Genomic DNA, 24,112 nt, shown 5'->3' on the forward strand with positions numbered 1-24,112 from the left:
AGGAATGAGTAGATGTCTGGTTGCCAGTCTCTCTAATATGCAGATAAGTCACTGTTGAAATAACCAGCTTGCATCTTATAAGCTATTTAGTTAAGTTCATTTTGATTCATGCATTGATGCCCTCTGTTCTGCTTTCTAGAGAATCATGACTAATATAATCAATTAAATCAAACATCACATATTTTTAGGTTATGTATTAAGATTTAGAGAGTGATTATGGCTCACAAATGCCTCAGACAAAATATGAATTGGTCATTCTTATGCTTAGTTTAGTCCTAAAATCATTCATAGGTTTTAGGAAAAGCGTTAGTATAGGAAGAGGTTGTCTTTGGAGCAAACGGAATATATGTAGAAAGTAAGTAAAATGAAACATAATAAATATTACTGTATCACAAAACATCTTACTAGTGCCCATAGGCACCAAGAAATCTACTTTGTGAGCAGCACTTTGCACTGGCTCTACAGCTGAAGAAGCCTGGGGGACTTCATGATTTATTTAGATATGCTTCCCTAAGTGTATCTAAGTGTATAATTCCCTAAGTGGGTAAGTGCCATGATTCTCAGTTTACTATCTACGTAAAGCACATATCCTAAGAGGTGTGTGTGTGTGTGTGTGTGTGTGTGTGTGTGAGAGAGAGAGAGAGAGAGAGAGAGACAGAGAGAGAGAGACAGAGAGAGACAGAGAGACAGAGACAGAGAGACAGAGAGACAGAGACAGAGAGGAGAGGAGAGTATATAAGCAAGAGGTGGGTTAAAGGGAAGCTTATGCCTAGCTTTTTACTGCTGAAACAAATAATATTAAACATTAAGAATAATGTTGCCATGACACAGAATGGTGCTCACATCAGTTGCAGCCTTCCAACCCACTCAGTTTCTTCAGCTGCTTCAGTTATAGTTTTGGTATTGAGCATTTTATGGATCCTCATTTTTCAAACTCAGGAGGCTTACTGCTACTTTCTGTTATGTACTCACTAAAGAGAAATATTTCTCCACCATAAACATGTCCATCACTTAAGGGTTCTTTCAGAGGAGGAAATGAATAGCAGTAAAGCTCCAACCAGGTATTTATCTGGAAGGCTATTGGTGGGTTAAGTACAGAAGACAGACTACCCTGTGCTAAGTGTGAAGAAAAGAGCTCCTGACTGTTTCATAAAGGCAGAGGGGGAACTGTTCCCTTAATGTAAAGCTTTCTTGCCTATTTATAGCACAAGGTAAGTGCTTTGCTCACAGCAGTGGTTTGTAGAAAGATGGCTGGAAGCATTCTATTTGGAGTTTACAGAATCTAGGTAAAATGGAAGCTTGCAGTTCGACTTGAGAGGGTCTCAGGAACAACTGTTGTGGTTTTCACGTGGTACAATTTCATTTCAACACATTTCAGTATTTTTTTTCCTGAGTTTCCTTTGTGATTTCTTCTCTGATAGTTGATTTCACTTAAAAGGGTGGGATTATAATTTGCAGGTATCCAAGTTTCATTTCTGTTTCTGCAATAAAATATCCTGACCAAAACAACATAATGGGGGAAGGTATACTTGGCATAAAGTTTCAGGTTACAGTCTATCATTGAGGGAAGTGAAGGCAGGAACTGACAACAGCTAGTAACAATGCATACATAGTCAAGAGCAGAGAGAAAGAATGTTCCCAAGAGGCCTGCTTGCTTCCTTGCTCATTCTCATATTTATTCATATATATATATATATATATATATATATATATATATATATGTGTGTGTGTGTGTGTGTGTGTGTGTGTGTGTGTGTGTGTGTGTGTTCAGTTGTCAAATCATTGCTTCTGTTACTGCTGTCTGCTTCTCCCTCCCAACTAGTCAAGGGAGCATAAGTTCAAGTGGAGACCACTCATTAAAAAGTTAGACATAAAACTAACTAAAATTGTGTAGGAAAGATAAACAGTAAGACCTTCAACACACAACCATCCCAACAAACTTAAAATTGTAACATAGAAACACAAAAACATCTCAGCAAGTAAGTCTGCTAATTAAAAACACTGGAAAACATTATCAACAGAAATGATCATGCAGAAGAAAGAGTATCATGAATGGAAGACAAGCTCAAGAAACTAGTGCATTCAGATGCCAATAAAGAAAACAATAGTTGAGTATAACCAAAGCCTTCAAATTTCCTGGGGTATGAGGTATTCTTTTTTTTGTTTTCATTTTGAACAATTAATGTTTTATGAATAAAAATGAGTAAGAGACAGCAGAAAGTGATACTCACTTTAAATAAAATTGAATGTTTAATATCTTCTACAATACCTTCAACCTGTGTTAATGGAGAAACACCTTGAGGCCATGTTCTGATCAATGTCCTAAATAAACAGTTCTTGAGCCTCTTCCAGTTAATCCTTCTCTCATCCTGTAGCTTTTTGTAGGTGGTTAAGACATAGAAAACAGATTATTTTAATCTTCTCTTAGCCTTTCTCTTTGACAACATTAAGTAACTCTCAGGCTGAAACCAAACTTTTGGCTATTCTGCACCATTCTTCCAGATTATAGGTACATACATGACCAATTAAATTTATTTAATTAATTTAATATATATTTATTGAAAATATTGTTTCAAAATATATTCTGATCAAAGATTTCACCCAATCTTACATGCTTTCTTTCTGTATCTCTTGTATAAAACAAACAGGATAAATATGGCCCAGCCATTAAAGGCTAGGCTCACAACCAAAAATATAAGAGGTATTCTTTTAATTCTTAGTCCTTTGCTAAGGATCTACAGAGTAGAGATGAAACTGAGATAAAAAAGCTGTAAAAAAATTATATAACAAAATCTCCCAAATTGAAGGCAAGATACATAAAATGCTAAGGCTATGGAATGAAGATACACAATTAAAAGCAACAAGAGAAAAAGGCTAATTTACAAATGTAAATTCATCAGAGAAATATCAGACTTGAAACTACGAATGAATAGAAAAGTATTTCTGAAGACCTGAAAGTAAATTATTATTGAAACAAGACATAGGAAAGGGTAAATAACATGATAGAAACAGATTAATAAATCTAGAAAAGTATTAATCATCCCATTCAGTAAATAATTAAAGTTCTAAGACAAGTAAGGTAGAGAAGAAAGACCAAATAGTATGTGAACTAACTAGGAAAACATGAAATTACAGGATTCAGCAAATATTTCCAAATAACAAATATAAATGTTAATGATCTTGACTCATGAATTAAAGAACAGAGACTAATCATCAGTTCCCCCCAAAACCAAGATTCAGCTGTTATTGATTTCCACAAAGAGACTTCACTGGCAAACAATTGAATAGACTTAAGATTACAGAATATAATACTATATATCAAGAGAATAAAAGCAGGAAATATGTGTACATAGCCATTCTTATATTCAACAAACAAGAAATTAAATAAAAATACCTCCAAATACAAACATCACTATATATTAACAAAAAGATCACCAAATATAAATATATATTTATTCAAAAGTTGGTGCCTCTAATTTCATAAATCTTGAGGACCTTGTTGGATTATAAGCACATATAATTAGTGTTTCTACATATGTAAAACATCAACCTGTTCTGATACCTGGTGGGATAATAACACTTACTATCCTGTGCTTAATCTACAAAATCTAAGAATTGCTTTGAATGTATTCAATGTTTTGTCAAACACTATAACTTAAATATTACTCTAGAAATTAAGTATTTCTTTAATCAATTCTTCACCACATTGACCAACAATAAACTACACCTTGGCCTATAGTGCAAAGTAGAACGAGGCTTTTGACTCTTCCTCCTTTCTGTGTCATGCCGGGGCCCCGACAGGCTGATAAAGAGATAATTTGACTTTCTAGAAAAGTGTATTATTCAGGATTTATTTGCCCATAATGGATGTTACTTGATAAAATGACATTAATTTATGGTGTACCCATCAGCAAAAATACAAATAGCTTTTGTCCAGAAAAAGCAAAACACAATATTGCTTTCAAAATTGGAGTTTATTGCTCTGTAGAATATTAATCACAATTGTGACTAGCTATGAAAAACAGACATTCAACTTTCCCAATGTGAACTGGATACAGTTTAATATCTTATGTTTACCACTAGATAATTTTGATATTCTTTCATTAATATTTCCAAGAAAATAACTTTTTAACTATTGCAAATATTTTTGTAGTGATTGAAACAGTTGATGTTCCCCATAGATTTTAACCTTGTTTTACACTGTTGCTAGATGGACGAATTTCACTCAGCCAGTTGTTCATTAAGACATTTAAATGGCCTTTATTATCACCTTTAAGATATCATGGTTTAACATTTGACTTCTATGCACTTGTTCAACTACATCAATTATGACAATTTCTTAATGCTTTCTCAACCAATAATTGTGCATTTCCTTGTCTTACTGAGTTATCTTAGACTTTTGAGTATTTTTTGGAAAAGCAGTAGTATCTCACTCCTTGTTCTCCCTCTCTGTTCTTGATCCAGCAGGGATCTCTCTCGCTCCCCTAAGCTCTCTTTCCCTCGACCCTTGCCCTTCATTACCCCCACTCACATCCAGGTTGTTCATGTAGATATCATCCATTTCTCTGTCATTGGGCGATCCCTTTGTCTTTCATGGGGTCCTGTTTTCTAGGTAGCCTCCCTGGAGTTGTGAGTAGCAGTCTAGTCATCTTTGTTTTACATCTAGTATCCTCCTATGAGTGAGTACATACCATGTTTGTCTTTCTGAGTCTGAGTTACCTCACTCAGGATGATTTTTTTTTCTAGATCCATCCATTTTCCTGCAAACCTCATGATGTCATTGTTTTTCTCTGCTGAGTAGTACTCCATTGTGTATATGTACCACATTTTATTTATCCATTCTTCAGTTGAAGGGCATCTAGGTTGTTTCCAGGTTCTGGAAACACGAACTGACCTACTCTGGTATTAAGATGGCCAAACACCCTAATTGTAATGCTAGAAACCTCATCCAATGACTGAGGGAAGCGGATGCAAAGATCCATTGCCAGGCCCCAGGTGGAGCTCCAAGGAGTCCAATTGGCAAGAAAGAGGAAGGATTGTATGAGCGAGAATTGTTGAGACCAAGGTTGGAAAAAGCACAGGGACAAATAGCCAAATGAATGGAAAACACATGAACTATGAACCAATGGCTGAGGAGCCCCCAACTGGATCAGGCCCTCTGGATAAGTGAGACAGTTGATTAGCTTGATCTGTTTGGGAGGCATCCAGGCAGTGGGACTGGGACCTGTCCTCAGTGCATGTGCTGGCTGTTTGGAACCTAGGGCTTATACAGGGACACTTGGCTCAGCCTGGGAGGAGGGGACTGGACCTGCCTGGACTGAATCTAACAAGTTGAACTCAATCCTCAGGGGAGTCTTTGCCCTGGAGGAGATGGGAATGGGGGATGGGTTGGGAGGGAAGGCGGGAGGGGGGGAGAAGAAGGGAATCCGTGGCTGATATGTAAAATTAAATTAAATTATAAAATAAGATTTAAAAAAATTTTAATGGCTTATAAAAAAGAAAAGTAGTAGTAGATGAGAGATTCAGTTAAGCATGCTGTTTCCAACAGGGTTATAGATAGGTTTTGTCAAATTGGATAAGGTCTATTTCCAACTTGCTCACAGTTTCTGCCATGATGATTATTATGATTTTATTGATATCAGTATTTAAGTTTTCTTTCTCTCTCTTTTTTTTTTTTTTTGGCAGGGGGAGGTTGAGACAGGGTTTCTCTGTGTAGCTTTCTGTGTAGCTTTCCTGGATCTTGCTCTGTAGATCAGGCTGGACTCAAACTCACAAAGATCCACCTGCCTCTGCCTTCCAAGTACTGGGATAAAAGGCGTGCACCACCACCCCCGGCCAGTATTTAAGTTTTTATTTGTAGTCTATTGGTATGATTACTTATGTACTTTATTTCTCTATTGTTGCATTGATTTATAGACATGGGTTAAACTGCCTTTGGTCATAGTGAATGATTCTATTTTTAATATACAATGTTCAGTTTTGTTGTTGATGTTTATTGAGGATATATGTATTTATGTCCCAAGCAATTTCAGCCTTTATTTATTTCATCTATATGTGGTTTCGATTTTATATGCTGGTTGGCCACATAGAATAAACTATGACAATCCCCTCTGGTTCTATTTTCTGACAAAGTATGTGTAAAAAAAATGACATGATTTTTTTCTTAATGCTTTGTGTAATTCACCAGGATCTGCAATAGACCTAATACTTTTTGTTTTGGAAAGGCATTAACTAGTGATTGGACTTAATTTCTTTAATAGTACAAACTTATTCAGTATTATCCTTTCCTTTCTTCTGACAGGCTGTCTTTCAAAAAGTAGATTCACTTCACCTAGAATATCTGATGGGGAAGACAAATTTGTTGATAGTATTATTTGATTGTTTCACTATCTTATTCTGATATCAATACTCCACATTAAAAGCTTTAATAATATATAGTAGGTAACAGAAACAAATTTCTCTCTAGAGGAAGGTAAGAACATCATTTTTGAACATAACTGGAATGTTCAAGCATTCTTTCAATGTCTGCAGAAGCACTGAATATCTTTAGTAAATAGAATGAAATGTTTGTATCTGGTGGGAATTTGTCAAATCTAATTGATAGCTTACTTGCTGAACCTTCTGGACAATTGAGTGTTGAAGTTACTAGTATGTATAATAGCTTTCAAAGCAGATCTAGACAACTAAAAGAAAACAAAAAGTATATAAACAGAAAAAATTGGAATGAAGACCTTCATCTGAATTAAAAAGCATTTTTTCTCAAGTTTTTACTTCATTCTGTGTTATATAAACTTGAACATCTATTATATAAGCTGGATAATTAAGAAATGCAATTAAGAAAATATGTCGGGAGTTAGAAAACTGGTTCTGTAGTTAATAGCACTTGATGCTGTTGCAGAGGACATCAGTTCAACTCCCACTATCTATAAAATCTAATAATCATCTATAACTCCAGTTCCAAGGGATCCAACACCCTCTTCTGGCCACCAGGGCCACTGTACACATGGTAGACACAGGCATACAGGAGGAAAACCACTCACACACATAAAGTAAAAGCAACCAATAGAAAATATACCAATTTGTTTGTGTTCATATAACAAATAATAACCAAATGTACCTTTTATTGTATTGATCGCAAGACAGACACATGTACCCACCTAAATGCCAATGCTTTCACTTGTTAACCAATGGGTGCCATAAAATGTAACAGACAATAGTGCAAACAGATCAGTCTTACTTTGAATATCACACTATCTCAAGTTTGGGGTTTTTTTTTTTAACACTAATAAGTGTACCATTCTGAAATTACTGAAATAGTTCTCAGTTATTTGAGACAAAAGAAATTTAAGAATAGTGACAAATTTTTGTGTTCAGGGAAGAAATGGAAGAGAGGTTTTGAGCTTCAGTTTCTACAAGTTAATTGTCAAGTAAACACACCAAAATATATTCCCATAGAAGTTTTATAACTTTGGAAAAATAATATTTAATAGGTACCAGACATTTCAGCAAAATGTTTGTAGATTCTAAGTATATTTATCCTGAATGCTCATGTTGTCTCTTGTTGCAAAACATTAACAATAGCCTCATTTATGATTATGTAATCAAGAATATAGCAGAGAATGAAATATACTGTACTTTGTGAGGAGAGCTATTTATAGGTGAAGCATTTGGCTAATGTGCTTGCAGCAAACTTGGCCTAATTCACTACTGGAAAATGGAATGCACTGCAGGGATTTGCTAAGCATTTTTTCTTCAGATTAGAAGCACTGCAAGCCTTGTAAGATATGCAAATGATATTTACGTGCTTTCAGTCTTTAATGTTACAGTGTTGAAGCAACACGGTTACGATACAAACTAGGTTGAATGTTATGAATATTTTATTAAGATAAAGTAGCCATGCCTTCTAATGCATACCTGACGTTAGTTTTTATGTCTCTGATTTCATACACATTAGCTCTTGCTATAAAAATGAAAGGAATTGTATAAAGTAAAATTCATTGGAATTAGGGTCCTTTTTAATTTTTTTTTCTATTCCTCTTTTTAAAACAATCAACAAGGGAAAAATACTACTGAACAATAATTTAAAACGAATTTTGGGAAACAAGAAATTATAACACTTTAAATTACAGGAACCAAAATATAGTGTTATAAATGATAGTGGAATTTATGTAACAAATGAAGCAAATATATGTATTTACAAAATTGCAGTGATGTAGGTTTTTTTATGGACACTTAGTCAATATGAAGGTCAGTAACAGTGGACAGGAAAACATGAAAATACAAGGAGAAAATTTTTCTGCTTGTCAGTAATAGATGAAAATGCTGTGGAAAATCTGCTCTTTCTCAAGTAAAAATTGCTTCACAAGGAGTTTCTTCCCAGTGGACAAATCAGGAGAGCTGTGATGGTGAATAGTGATTATAAATTTGACTGAACCAATAGTCCTAGGAGATTGGCAACACACAATTCAAAGCATGTGTATTAGGGGGTTTCTGAACAGAATTAGATCCTGAGTGATCTGGCCAAATCAGTGGCATAATCCCCTAGGGATTCATAACATGGAGAATTAGGAGCAAAGACGGGGCCTTGCTGCAAGAGTTAGATTTCTGGGGGTATTTCTTCGGGGTCCGTGCCCTGCCCTGTTCCTTTGTGTTCTCTTGCTCTGCTTTTTGCACATTAAGCCTTCAGCACATGTGGTGCAGTTGAGAAATTCTCCTTCTCACCTCATGAGACTGGAAACAGATGCCAGGCGACCATGGACTGAACACACCAAACTATGTCATATTTAAAATTTCCTTTCCTATATTTTTGGTTGTGAGCCTAGCCTTTAATGGCTGAGCTATCCCTCCAGAGGTAGGCAGATCGCTGGGAGTTCGAGGCTAGCCTGGTCTACAAAGCTACACAGAGAAATCCTGTCTCAAAAAATTTTTTTCCTTTCTTAAGCTGCTTTCATTATGCATTGTGATGGAATGATTAGAAAAGTAACTAAAGGAAAGTCCATTAGGAGCATATGGTCAAATTGATAGAAAACAGTGAGTTGTAGGCGCAACTGTATGTGTATATACTAGAAATTCATTTGTGTGGTTCATAGAGTTTGAGACATAAAGTGAGACATAAAATGAGTCCAAGAAATTCAATACAACCTAATATTGTGGTTTACAAAAATAGATGAATATTAAAAATAATTACTGGAGAGGACTTGAAATGTTCAGAACACAAAAAAATAATAATCTGAGGAGATCGATATGCCAATTATCTTACCTGTTCATTACATGTTTACTGAAAGGTCATACTTTACTCCATTCAATAACTATCAATCAATCCATATGAAAGAGTTGTGTGGAAATGTGATAATGAAGCATGTCATTTTGTGCAGGGGATATACTCTAATGTAAAATTTCAAGAGGCGGGGCCAGTGCAAAGGTTCAGATGTAGAACAGGGCAGAGTTAGGTGGTTGCATCTGTGTTACAGGTGAATGGTAGCAAGAAGCTAATCAAGCCAAAAAAAAATTTCCAAAGACATGGAGGTCATGTAAACTTAGAAATATATTGGGGCAAGGGATAATTTCTCTTGCAAGTGAAGGGTGCTCTGTAGATGTGAAGAACTCTGTCCTTAGCATGCTCTGTGTGATGTCAGGAAGAGGGAGCAGGCCAAGTACATAATTGGCAAGATGACTGACATATTTATGACATGATATACTCATACATGGTCCTCATTGGTTATAAAAATGTCTGTCCTATGTTAGCATTGGTTTAACATTCCCAGTAACATTCTGGACAATACAGAATGATTAAAATTAATCCTTTAATAATATCAAAACCAAACTAAAATAGTATTTCTCTAGGTCTTTTTGTAAATCCCAGCTTTCACTGTAAATGGACTCATTTCTTTCACTTGTGGCTTCAAGTCACTTCAAATACAGCCTGTCATCTAATCAAAACCCATAGAAACCTTTTGTTTCCTCAGTTACAGCTTTCTATTTCCAATGCTAAACTTATAAGTTACCAGACAGTCCCTCAGGTGATACCTAAAATTCAACACACACAGAAATTTGGGGTCTTAATAACCTAGGAACTCCTCCTATGAGCCCAGGGATATCTTATGTTCATTATGACTACCCAGTCTCTCTCCCTTCCCTCTCCCTCTCCCCCTATACCCCACCTCATTCTCTCTGTCTCTGTCTCTATCTCATAGCTGCCAATGCATATTACTTCTGCCTATTATTTTTCAAATAATGCACTTCATCCCCGTATTTCGCCTCCATTAAGACAGACATCATCAATTATCTGGAATAGTTCACCATCATATGCCCTTCTTCTAATTAATCCCACATGCTACCAGTTCCTATTATCTTTCTAATTAACAAATAAATTCTATCACTTTCAATGACTTGAGTGCTTTACTATTCTCCAGAGTCACAACACTCCACAGATCCCAAAGATAAAAGCTCATATTCTTTAAAGATGGCATTTAAGACCTTCCACAGCAGATACTTATGCTATCCTTACAAAATCTAAAGGCCCACAGGAGAAAATCCACCATTTCCTAAACTTTACAGTATCTTTCTACATTTAACTCTCCACATATTCATTTCATTATGGATTGGCGTCTTCCTGCCTTTTCCAACCATTGTTTTCAAATTCAGCTGCAATAGTATATTGACTTCTATGACACTTTACTGTCACAGAGAGAAAGACATTTATTCTATTCTCTGTCTAATGACAGATGCTACACTCTCTTATAACTACTATTGCAATAAACATTGGGGAATGAAATTGGTTACTTTAAATACTTTTTTTTTGTCCAGAGACTTTTTTTTTGAGACAGGGTTTCTCTGTGTAGTTTTGGTGCCTGTGTTGGATCTCGCTCTGTAGACCAGGCCAACCTCAAACTCACAGAGATCCACCTGGCTCTGTCTCCCAAGTACTGGGATTAAAGGCATATGCCACCACCACCCAGCTTGATTTTAAGTACTTCTAATTGTCTTTACTTCATATGTGTTGTGTATGTTTTTAAATAAGAAAACAAAGAAATCAGTATATGAATCTGGACAAGAGGTAAGGGCCTGGGTTCATACCCAGAGAGGCCTGCCCCTAGGTCCCATCCCTGGGCACCAGCCATTCCTGGGAAGACCTGCCCAACTTGGCCCCAGGTTCTGGCCATTGGGCAGGAACAAACCCCACCCCCATCGGGAAAGTTCCCCCTCTCGAAGACCACCCACAGACCCTGCAATCTTCATGTCCTGCCCCCACACCCATGGATACTAAAACAGGACCCATCTTTCTGCTGTATACAAGAAACACACCTCAAATTCAAAGATAGACACTATCTAAGAATAAAAGGCTGGGAAAAGACTTTCCAATCAAATAGTTTTAAGAAGCAATCGGGTATAGCCATCCTGATATCCAGCAAAATAGACTTCAAACTAACATCAATCAAAAAAGATTAAGAAAGGCATTACATACTCATCACAGGAAAGATCCACCAAGATGAAGTTTCAATTGTGAACATTTATGCCCCAAACATCCACATATGTAAAAGATATATTACTAAAGCTTAAACCACATATAAAACCCCACATATTAATAGTGGGAGATTTCAACACCACACTTTCACCACTGGACAGATCTTCCAAATCGAAACTTAACAGAGAAATAAAAGACTTAACTGATGTTATGACTCAAATGGACTTAATCAATATCTACAGAACATTCCATTCTAACAAAAAAGAATATACCTTCTTAACAAAAAAGAATATACCTTCTTCTCAGCACCCTATGGAACCTTCTCTAAAATCAACCACATACATGGCCACAAAGCAAGTCTCAACAGATACAAAACAATTGGAATAACCTCCTGTGTTCTATCAGACCACCATGGTTTAAAGTTAGATTTCAACAACAACAAAAACTACAGAAAACCTACAATCTCATGGAAACTGAATAATGCTCAACTGAAACACCAATGGGTTAGGGAAGAAAGAAAGAAAGAAAGAAAGAAAGAGAGAGAGAGAGAGAGGGAGGGAGGGAGGGAGGGAGGGAGGGAGGGAGGGAGGAAGGAAGGAAGGAAGGAAGGAAGGAAGAAAGAAAGAAAGAAAGAAAGAAAGAAAGAAAGAAAGAAAGAAAGAAAGAAAGAAAGAAAGAAAGAAAGAAAGACTTCCTAGAGATCAATGAAAATGAATACACCACATACCCAAACTTATGGGACACAATGAAAGCAGTGTTAAAAGGGAAATTCATAGCATTAAATGCCCACATAAAGAAGTTGGAGAAATCTCACACTAGTGACTTAACAGCACACTTGAAAGCTCTAGAACAAGAAAAAGCAAAGTCTCCCAGGAAGAATAGACGCCAGGAAATTATCGAAGTGAGAGCTGAAAGTAATAAAATAGAAACAGAGAACAATACAAAAAAATAATGAAACAAAGAGTTGGTTCTTTGAGAAAATCAACAAGATAGACAAGCCCTTATCTAAACTAACCAAAAGACAGAGAGAGAACATCCAAATTAACAAAATCAGAAATGAAAAGGGGGGCATAACAACAGACAATGAAGAAATCCAGAGAATCATCAGGTCATACTTTAAAAACCTCTACTTCACAAAACTGGAAAATCTAAAAGAAATGGATAATTTTCTGGATAGGTACTACATACCCAAGTTAAATCAAGACCAGATAAACTATTTAAATAGTCCAATAACCCCTAAGGAAATAGAAACAGTCATTAAAAGTCTCCCAACCAAAAAAAAAGCCCAGGACCAGATGGTTTCAGTCCAGAATTCTGGACTCTGGGAGTCCAGTCAAAGAGAGGGAAGAGGGATTCTATGAGCAAGGTGGAGGTCAAGATCATGATGGGGAAATCTACAGAGACAACTGAACCAAGCTCACAGGAACACATGAACTTTAGACCAACAACTGTGGAACCTGCATAGGACTGGACTAGGCTCTCTGTATAAGGGAGACAGTTGCACAGCTTGGTCTCTTTAAGGGGCCCCTTGCAGTGTGATCAGGATCTATCCCTGGTGCGTGAGCTGGCTTTCTGGAGCCCATTTCCTATGATTGGATGCCTTGCTCTCCCTTGATGCAGGGTTGGGGTGGGGGAGGGCTTGGTCCTGCCTAACTGAATGTATCAGGCTTTGCTGACTCCTCATGCCAGGCCTTACCCTTTTGGAGGAGGGGCTGGGGCTGGGGGAAGGTGAAGGAGAGATGAGAGGGGGAATCTGTTGTTGGTATATAAAATGAATAAAAAAATAATAATAAAGGAAAGAAAAAGACCAAAATTATAACAAAACTAGCATTGGCAATGGAAATATATCAGGGAAAAAACTAGACTATATGTGCTAATGAAAGGTCCTGCATTCCTTCAATCACATTAGAAAACCATATGTGCCCATGTTTTATGAGTTTTTGTAGTCTAGTACTATGCCAACTTAGAATCTGGAACTATGACATTTGAATACAGAACATTGTATGGTGAATAGTTATATTGAGGATTGAAAGCACATACAATCAAAAAACTCCACTTTAATCAACAGAATCAAGTTCATCATCAGAATCTGAATAAAAATACATCTCATATATTATGTGAGAGAATTTCTTATCTTCAAGTGGGAAATTAAAAATTATTTCCTTCCCCCTTAATCCACACCCCTATTTTTTTTTTCATTAACATGGTCTAGGTCAAGATACAGAGGTGACTTCAAGCAATATAAAATCTAGTCACTGAGCTCTTATGAATAAGTCTACAAACTCAGAAAACTAAATACATTATCTTTTGGGGGTAATTTTGTGTTTCATGGATAGAAGGTCAATTAGTGTAATTATTCTTTATTGATATTTAATTAATAGTAACTGTGAATGCATGATATCTCATGACAATATTTTTTCTAGTCAGTGGTGTTATGAGCACAATTCTGATCTTCTAAAAAGAAGTGTGTGGTATCAGAGTGCATGCATTTCTCCTTGTGAGTCTTCCACAATGGATTGTTTTCATACCAGGACAGGGGCTGTTAACTGCCCTCTCTATGTGTCTGCTGGTTTTGACTTACAATTTTCAGCTGAATTCAAAGCTGCTCAAAACATATACTATTTCCCAGAATGCTCTGCTGTGATCCTGTGACTAGATTCTGGCTAATTTCTAGTTCCAATCATCTTTTGACAACCTCCAGAAACAGTTCTTCTACAAGAGCTTCATGAATTTTTTCCAATCCTGACCATATCTCACTTGAAAAACAATCTTACATGAGCCTAGGTATTCAGGCATATAAAATAGACATAAAATAAAATATTTACTGATAACCATAAGGAAATTTATTGTGTGTGTGTGTATGTGTGTGTGTGTGTGTGTGTGTGTGTGTGTGTGTGTGTGTGTGTGTGTGTGTGTATGTATGTTTCAAGACAGGGTTTCTCTGTGTAGCTTTGTGCCTTTCCCGGATCTCACTCTGTAACCAAGGCTGGCCTCGAACTCACAAAGGTCCGCGTGCCTCTGCCTCCCGAGTGCTGGGATTAAAAGCGTGTACCACCACCACCCGGCAGTGTGTTAATGCATGTAATTATTAAAGACAAAGCACATTTTGATACTCACTAGGTGTATATGATTATTTATTTTTTCTTTTATTTTCCTTCACAAAAGAAATATTTTATTGCACTTGAGAAAAATACAGAAATACAAAGTCACAACTGTAACTTGTCTAAAACTCAGTGACATAGTGACACTGTTGGACAGCACCTTGGTCTGCCCAGACAGAAGGCATCAGGGAGCCAAGCTCACCCCTGCCCTTGGCAGGCAGGGTCACTGTGACAGTCATTTGACCCCATCCAACCCCAGGGGGCACTGACACTGCAGATCCTTTGTCATGTTCTACTTAGGAGCCTACACAGGACTGTGTGCAGGTATCACAATCGGTCTCTAACACCTGAGACAGAATTCAGGGAAAATACAGACATACGTTGTCTAGCGAAAATGATTTTCCCATGGGACTCTAAGCCCTGCCTGCTGAAGTTCATGGTAAAAACGTCTAAAAGAAACTTCATAGCCACAATGGTCATGAACATCCAGATAGAAATCACTTAACATAATCGATGTTTATTTTATTGAGATTCAATTTTTCATAAGGAAATAAGTCTTGGCTGAAATTTTGATACCTTCAGGGTTTAGGGAACTGTCAATACTTTTCACGCTCAGTTGATATTTTGACTTTATAGTTATCAATGTTTAGAAAGCCACTTTCCAAAAATACATAATATAAAAAAGTGTGTTTAAGGCCATGTCAGAGATTGTTAGAAATTTGTCCTAATACCAAGACAAGTCTTGTTTAATGAATTTTTAAATGAAACTCAAGTCAGAAACTCAAATAACTGTTAAAATACTTGAACATACTACAACCCATTGTAATACTAACTTCCTACTTAGTAAGCTCAGAAAATATGATAGAAAATATTTTAAAATTTTGTATTTTGTCATTAAACTATTATGCTTCTTCATAGCTAAAACCATTTTAAATATACTGAAATCTCTGCTAACTATTATAGCATTCAATAGTTAGGGATCTGAATTAAGAGGTTCTGGTAATTTGTTGGTGTTGTATGCTGTTAGATCATGCAAAGTGAAACTCAACTCAGTTATGTGTTCTGAATCAAAGATGCTGGGGAGTCCTATGTGATCATGGCCAAGAACTGCTGGAAATACCTTATATTAATTATCTGTTTGATTTCATTTAATTTTTGGTCATGTGTATTCAGAAACCTTTTGCTGTTGCCAATTTCTTTCATGACATCCACTTTCATTTATATGATCTCATACAGGGTTATGATCCACAGTTTAAGTAGCTATGCCTTAGATTATAGCTGATGCTCAGCCACAAGGCACTTTCAAAAACCAATTCACATCTATCGCTATCTGGAGGGTATACACTGCTATCTTGGACCATAAAGATGATGGACTGTAAAGGACTGTTGAGTTAGCTGGGTTTTGATGCCATAATCTACCAGTTAGCAACATCTACACACTACACACACACACACACACACACACACACACACACACACACACACACACACACATATTCCTATGGTATACATATGTGCCTGGTTCTATTGATAAGTCACATAGGAGATAACAAAAACTGCTTATATAATAGTAAATTAAAATATAACTGTCTTAACTCTACACAAAACTTCAGGAAATATAATCCCTAGGTTTTTCATAACACAGAGCAGCTTACTGTAGCAATTGTACTACTGGGATTCATACCAATTACCAAAATTTTAATGTGTACATTTATCAAGTAGACCATTACATTCAAAATTTTAATTTATCTGACATGGGTTATAGCATTAACATAAATTGAATTTAAACTATATACACTGGCAAGTTATATAATATTATATCTAGGATATTAAAATACATTCTGTATTACAAAACTCTGAGTTTCTGGACAAAGTTTCTGGAAACTTTACTGGATTATGCATGCTGCCTAAATTACTAAGGCATTTAAAAAGCAGTAATGCATTTATATATACAATTGGAGTCGTTGAAAACATTTAAAAAGTAGCTAGTACATGGACATATTAAAACGAGCTTTCTTTGGAAAGGCAATAAAGATGGCAAAATTATAGTCCTTTCGAAATAGCTGCTCAAGCAATTTCCCAGGACAAACAGTAATTTATGCTAAGTGAACAGTAACATACTGAATTCCACTCAGTTCAATTGCTTTTTCACTATCCAGGGTGAGGAGAAGCAGACTAGTTACCAATCGTTTTGACTTGACAAGGGTGTGCTCTTGCATGTTCTGTGGAAATCTAACCAATAGAATAGTCCAGTCTTCAATTTCCAAACTGACCTCTATTTTCACTCTAAATTCTAGGTTATATCTGCTAAACAGTGTGAAACTGCTATGATAGCATCCATGAGGAACAGCCTCCTTTCCCCTCCATGAAATTGCAGAACACCTCTGCCTACCAAGTACAAATGCAATGGACGTTAAAAGTTCTCTATGTTACTGCATAGTAAATATTGCAATAAAAAGTATCCTAGTGGGTTTTTTGGTTGCAGTCTAAATAATATAACCAAAACACAGGGAAAAAAGTAAAATAAGATGTTTTATGAAGCTTGAGTATTAAAAGTAAGATGTGTTCTATCAGGCAAACATTAATTCAAAAGTCATTCCACAATGTGTCTATATGTATAAAATAAACATCTTTCAGCGCACCTCTGGAGGAAGCCCCCAACTCCACAGAAGCTAGCCAGCCTAGCTCCCCTCACCCCACCTGCACTGGCCCAGCATAACTCTGGCTGTCCTGACTCTCTTCATCACCATATACCAATCCATTCCTCTCAAAGAGGCCATCCATCCCATCATGGGCCAGGCAGCTCCCTGAAAATCTGGTAAGCTACTCCCTTGCATTGTCCCACCCATGCCTCCCCAACAAATTTTAACCACACCTCGTCTCCATGTCACCATGTCCTGGCCCACACCTCTGGCAGAGGCCAGTCCAGCATCCTGAACCCCAGGAAATACTGTGCCCCACCATCCCCATCCTCACCCAGTATAAATCCAACTGCATCTCCTTTCCTCATCACTATCCCTGCTCACACCTCTGGCCAGGCTAGCTCCCTGAAAACCAGAAGTGAGGCCAGGCCAGCATCCTGAACCACAGAGACCAGGCCCACTCCCTGAAAACCAGGCAGAAGCCTCCTATTACACCACAAGCCAGGGCAACATCTGAACTCCAGAGGACCCTCAGCCATATCAGAGGCCACAGACATACATAGCCAGAACTTCAGGCCCAAATTTGGGCAGCAACCCCCTGCTGAACTACAAGCCATCTAGGCCTTCAGAAGTCTAGCCCCCAACATGAGCAGAGACCCTCTACTCAGCCACAGGCCACGGGATCTAGAAGGCCAGAGAGGAAACAAAAACTAAAGAAGAAAATACTCATCTAATAGAGACGAATCCAGAAATGAGCACTTAGACCTGTAATCAATCCAAATTTAGGCAGCTAAACGCAAGTGTAAGAAGACAATTAACAATAGCCAGGGCAATATGTCACCACTAAAGCCCAGCCATCCCACTACAGCAAGCCCTGAATATTCCAACTTTCAAATATGCAAAAGCACCAGAAAACAATCTTAAAGCCAACTTTATGATGATGATAGAGGTCCTTAAACAGGAAATGAAAAACTCCCTTAAAGAAATCAAGAAAAAGACAACCAAAAAAAAAAAAAGGAGGAAATCAACAATCCCTTAAAGAATGCCAAAAAATGTCAAGAAAAAACAAGCAAACAGTTGAAGAAAACTATTCAAAACATGAATATTGAAATAGAAGCAATAAAGAAAACACAAACTGAGGGAATTCAGGAAATGCAAAATCTGGGTAAGCAAACAGGAACTACAGATGCAAGCATCACTGTTGTGGGATATTTGTACACTGTGTGAAGATATATTGTTATTATTGGTTTAATAAAGAAATGAATGGCCAATAGCTAGGCAAGGGGTATAGGTCCTGCCTATGGGATGTGCTGGAGTAAGGGTGACATTGAGATTCTGGCAGTGGCCACTCAATGACTTGTCCAGCCCGAGACATATGCCATGAGAGTGAGCCCACCGGGACACTTCCTGAAGCACCAGGACCCAGAGGCGGGAAGCCTCAGAGACCTAGAATAGAACCAAATACAACTGGAGAAAAAAAAGGCAATGTAAATGCATAAAGATATTCTGCTATATTCATAGATTAGTGCCCAGCCCAGTAGTCATCAGATAGGCTTCATGGAGCAACTGGAGGAAACAGATGCAGAGACCCACAGTCAAACATTAGGCTGAATTCAGGGAATCTTACTGAAGAGAGGGAAGAAGGATTGTAGGAGCCAGAAGGATCAAGGACACCACAAGAAAGCCCATGGAACCAACTAACCTGGGCTCAAAGGAGCTCACAGAGACTGAAATGACAACCAGAGAATCTGTATGAAACTGACATAGGCCCCTGCATATATGTTACAATTGTGTAGCTTGGTCTTCTTGAGGGACTCCTAACTGTGAGAGCAGTGGTTCTCTCTGACTCTTTTTGCTGGCTTTTGGGACACTATTCCTCATACTAGGTCGCCTTGCTTAACATTAGCAAAGGTGCTTAGCTTTACTACAACTTGATATGCTATGTTTTGTAGATATCCATGGCCTACCTGCCATTTTCTGAATAGAAAAGGCAGAGTGGTGGATGTGGGGGGCAGAGTAGAATTGTGTGTGGGGGGGTGTGGTTGGAGTGGAAGGAGAAGAGGGAGAAGAAACTGCAGTCAGCATGTAAAATAAATAAATACGTTTTAAAGGGGGAAAAAATCTTTCATCTTCCCTATCCACACCATACACAGCTGAGTATTCCATTAACATCTGTGACTCTCAAGAATCTTTTAGAATGTTCCTAAGTTTGAATCCTGCAGTCTCTGGTCTCTTTTCTGTCTCTTCCATCCTTCAGTGATTATCATGTCAATCTAGCTCTAGAGCTTTATTATGACTTTTCCTCCATTTAAGTACAGACAATAAATTAAGTCACTAAAGTCAGTAAACACATATTTTGGAGCTTTGATGAGAATTGTTTCTTTGCAAAGAACAAGATGTTCAAAGATCTGACATCTGCTTTTATGAAAGTAGAAAGAAAAGCAGGTATACTCTGCTTTTAAGAAAGTTCTCAGCACTCGGGAGGCAGAGCCAGGCGGATCTCTGTGAGTTCGAGGCCAGCCTGGGCTACCAAGTGAGTTCCAGGAAAGGCGCAAAGCTACACAGAGAAACCCTGTCTCGAAAAACCAAAAAAAAAAAAAAAAAAAAAAAAAGAAAGTTCTCTTATATACAGTTTAATTTCATAATATTAACAAACGGATGGAAAAGAGAAACAGAGCAAAAAACGCTGACATCTAAACACTGCTGAAGACACTGTATACTATTTCCTCGATTAGTTTTCATGTGGCTCACTCAGATTCTTTCAGTCCTACAGTTTACAGAAGAGGAAAATTAGAATTAGAAAAGGGGGATTGGCATCTCACACAGCTAACAAGCTGTGCCAAGATCCAAGGACATGTCTATATCTCAGGACATATTAACTTTTCACTAAGCATCATGTGCAGTGAAAAAGAGATTATCATGCCACATGCAATCAGAATTTTGAATGAATTGCTATGCCTGCATCCTTATCAGGGAGAAGCAGCATTTTTAACTATAGGCAAATATTTCAAGGAAATGAGTAATAGGTATAATATTTTGTAACCATGTTTATGCAAAAACATAAGCTCTTTCACTATGAATTAATATAAACAACCACATCAAAAAGAGAAAAATAAGGGTTTTCAATATATACAGAAAAAGTCAAAACCAAAACATAGCTCTATTAATGTCAAATATGTGATTTACCTAAATCTGCTTTATACTTCTTTTAAAACAAAATCTGTAATGTGTATATCCTAAAATAAATTTATTGTTGAACTTTATTTGGGAAAAGCAAAAGTGATGAAACCCAAAACCATAAATATGTACTCAAAACTTTTCCCCTGCTTTCAGTATATGAAACTTTATAAAATATCTATCAAAAAGATGAAATATAATAGTGGCTCAATTTGCATCAGAACATTTCAAAGAACAGTGGTTGCCTTTTTCTCATTAAATTTCATTTAACATCTATTTTCATACTTCATTTAGCAATTAATAAAACTGCTATTAACTAAAGCTCTCAAATAAGACTTTAAATCTTCAAGGGATCAATAATAACATCACTTTGCTAATAAAGTCTTTGGTCTTTTTTGATCACTTTCCTGATTTGGTCCAAATGCATCTTCATAAAGAAATTTACTATCTTTATACTTTTGTTTTGTTTTATTTAAATTTTTGCAAGGGGGGAGGTGGTTTCTTTGACTTACAAGTTATAGTCCATTCTCAAAGGAAGACAAGACAGGTCCTCAGAGAACCTCCCTGGATGCAGGGACTGAAACACAGCCAGGGAGGGCACTGCTTACTGACTTGTTGCCTATGAGTGCTCAGCTTGCTTGGTTTCCTCCTTTCTTTCTTCTTGATCTTTTTTTTTTTTTTTTGTAATCACAGAAATGAAAATTTGAACTATTCTCTGAGTTCCTCTTACTCTAGTGAGAATGAAAGATAAAACAAAAACAAAAACAAAAAAAAAACCCCAAAAGACAAATGACAACATATGCTGGCAAGAATGATGGGAAGGGGAACACTCATTCATTACTGGTAGGAATACAAACTGGCACAGCCATTATAGAATTCAGTGTGGAGAATCCCCTGGAAGCTGAGAATTGATCTAGCTCAAGATGCTGCTATACTACTCTTAGACATATACTCAAAGAATATATCCTGTTACAGAGATACTTGCTCATCCATTTTCATTGCTGCTCTATTCATACATCCATGTTATCAAGTAAAGCCTCCAGTGCCAGGAATGATACCCCATAACTCTCTTAACACAACTTTCATTAGGATCAAAAGAATCCATTCAGATTTTCATTTGGCTGAGATGCCAACTTCTCTTTAAATATCAGGATCCTGAAAGATCCTCTAAACTCACAATGAAGTCAATATTTCATATCAATTTCACATTAAACCTCCAGAATTTCACTCTTAATAGGTGTGCTTTTGAATGCACTGGTCTAATTTCTGAATGTAGTTAAGCATACACTAATAAATTACAAGAAAGTAAATAACATGCCCATTCATTTTATCTTCTTCACTTACATGTACATATTACAATCCAGATATATTAAAATGTTCAGCTATTTCATCTCTATTTTCAGAATGCTCCTTTGGGCATAGACTCTCTACTGCAACCATCTTATCAATTTATAGCAGGGATATGCTTTATTTAACTTAATATGATTTAATATGTTTTCCATCAATATATTAATATTTTTCTTATGTTTCATATCCTTTCTCATGTGTTTATTTTCTAACATCATTCAAAATACTTCCTATGTGTATTCACTTTGGGGGAAAAAATACCCAAGTCAATTCCAACTTGTCCCATATTCCTCAGTTATTGGGATCCCTGTGTGGCCTCTCATTCCTGCTGAATATCCACAGCCCACCTCCACAGTCTGCATGACACCATCTCTTCTTTCTCATGATGTCTGGCCTGCCCTTGCCACCTCTCTACCACATTCCTCCTTTAATTCTACTGTGCCATGTGGACCTTAAGCTGAAGGGATCATTTCCTCAGATGAGCAGAACCGTGGTTTCAAATTCCCACACATCTAATAAATGTCTCAAATTAAGCATCCTATAAAGATACTCTGAGGATTTGTTATACATCCTCGGTATTTAATCATAGCCCACCAGATACTATGGTTCTTTCTCTATTTTCCTTTGTCTCACTGACTTGTTATGAAGAACACAGTTTCTTTTCTAAATGTGTTTTTTTTTAATATTATGAATGTGTGCTTGTGCATAGGTATGTACCACATGTGTGTCTGGTATCTGCAGAGGCCAGAAACTTGTGCCAGACCTCCAGAAACTAGAGTTATATATAGTTATGAATCATGTGGGTGCTGAGAGCTGAACCTGGATCCTAGGCAAGATCAGCAAATGCTTTTATCTGCTGAGTCATTTCCACAGCCTCTGAATGTAGATTCTTTTATTTTCCATTAATAAATACTAACTTATGTATATGTATGTGTGCATGGTGAGTGTGTAAATGTGTGGGGGTGTGTGTTGGTACAAATATGTATGTAAGGACATACATGTGTTTATGTAAATTTGTACATGTATGGGGGGGGGCAGAAGTCAATATCAGGTGTTATTCCCCAGGAACCACCTACCTTGTATATTTTGTCTATTTGGTTTGATGTTTCTTGGGATATGGTCTCTCACTGTTCCTGGGCCTCATTGATCAGGCTAACCCAGCTGGCAAGTAACCCTACAGATATGTCGATTTCTGTCTCCTCAGCATGGGATTGCCAGCCATCGGATTCCATCTGCATACCACCACTTCTTCTAGACATAAAGCTCAGTTCCTCACAGTTTGAACCAAGTACTTCAGCAACTGTTCTATCCTCTCTGTGCCTCATTAATCACAAATCTTAACACACATCAAATATGGTAAGGATAAACAAAGAATTTGACATTATTCACATATGCCATTAACTTAAGAATAAATATATAATTAGTATTATTTTGTAATAATTGTTTACTCTATGCAGGGACACTTTGCTCAGCCTGAGAGGAGGGGATTGGACCTGCCTGGACTGAATCTACCAGGTTGAGCTGAATCCCCAGGGGAGTCCTTGCCCTGGAGGAGATGGGAATGGGGGGGTGGGGGTGGGGGTGGGGGGCAGGGTGAGGGGGGCTGCAGGATGAGGGAGGGCAAGGGAATCTGTGGATGATATGTAAAATTAAATCAAATTATAAAATAAAAAAGAAAGAAATGATTTTTAGAAATATTTTATAAGTTTAAGGTCTCAATATACTCTAATAAAATTTAATTTACTTATCATGTATTCCATTTAGTAGTTGTTAGTTTAAAACAAAAATGGGTCTACAAAAAATATGTGATCTCCTACCCCTTGAATATTTTCAGTTATTTTTCAGTAAGTTAAAGAACTCACTTTCTTATAGAACGGACTTGTATAACATCAGCATAGACAGCATTCATATACTCCAATCACAAAGAAAGGCGATGCTTTCGTAGGAGGTAGATTAACTGAGGAATCCAAATGACAATTCAGATAATCCATCTAAGCAGACTTACCACTCAATATAATCTCGGTATCCTTATGTTTTTCTATGCTGTTTTACAGTGTTAGGACTATTGCATATCAAGTGCAGGTAATACTGTCTACTGAAAACTAGACTAAAACTTTCTTTCAATCACATTTAATTAGCACCTTTGTGATGAACAGAAAAAGAAAAGCAAAAGTAATGGAGTTTTCTTTTTTGATCAGCAAAAAAATCCAAACTAATAATTGAACTTATCCTGTATGGAAGACATTTGTTTTTCTTAAGTATAAGAGAGATTTAGACAATAGCAGAAAACATGTCCAGTTTCTACATTAAACATGTGGTTACATATTAACACCTGTCACAATTTAAATTTGCATTTTTTATCATTTAAACGATATATGTTG

At 36.9% G+C, this 24,112-nt stretch overlaps 1 protein-coding gene across 1 annotated transcript in view; it reads right to left on the reverse strand.

The window, feature by feature from the left end:
- Malrd1 (MAM and LDL receptor class A domain containing 1) overlaps positions 1 to 24,112 on the reverse strand; it is a 602,817-nt gene that overhangs the window by 288,435 nt on the left and 290,270 nt on the right. The gene's annotated exons all lie outside the window — the stretch shown is intronic.

The sequence above is a fragment of the Peromyscus maniculatus genome, chromosome 5, assembly GCF_049852395.1.
Source record: "Peromyscus maniculatus bairdii isolate BWxNUB_F1_BW_parent chromosome 5, HU_Pman_BW_mat_3.1, whole genome shotgun sequence".
Taxonomy (NCBI): Eukaryota; Metazoa; Chordata; class Mammalia; order Rodentia; family Cricetidae; genus Peromyscus; species Peromyscus maniculatus.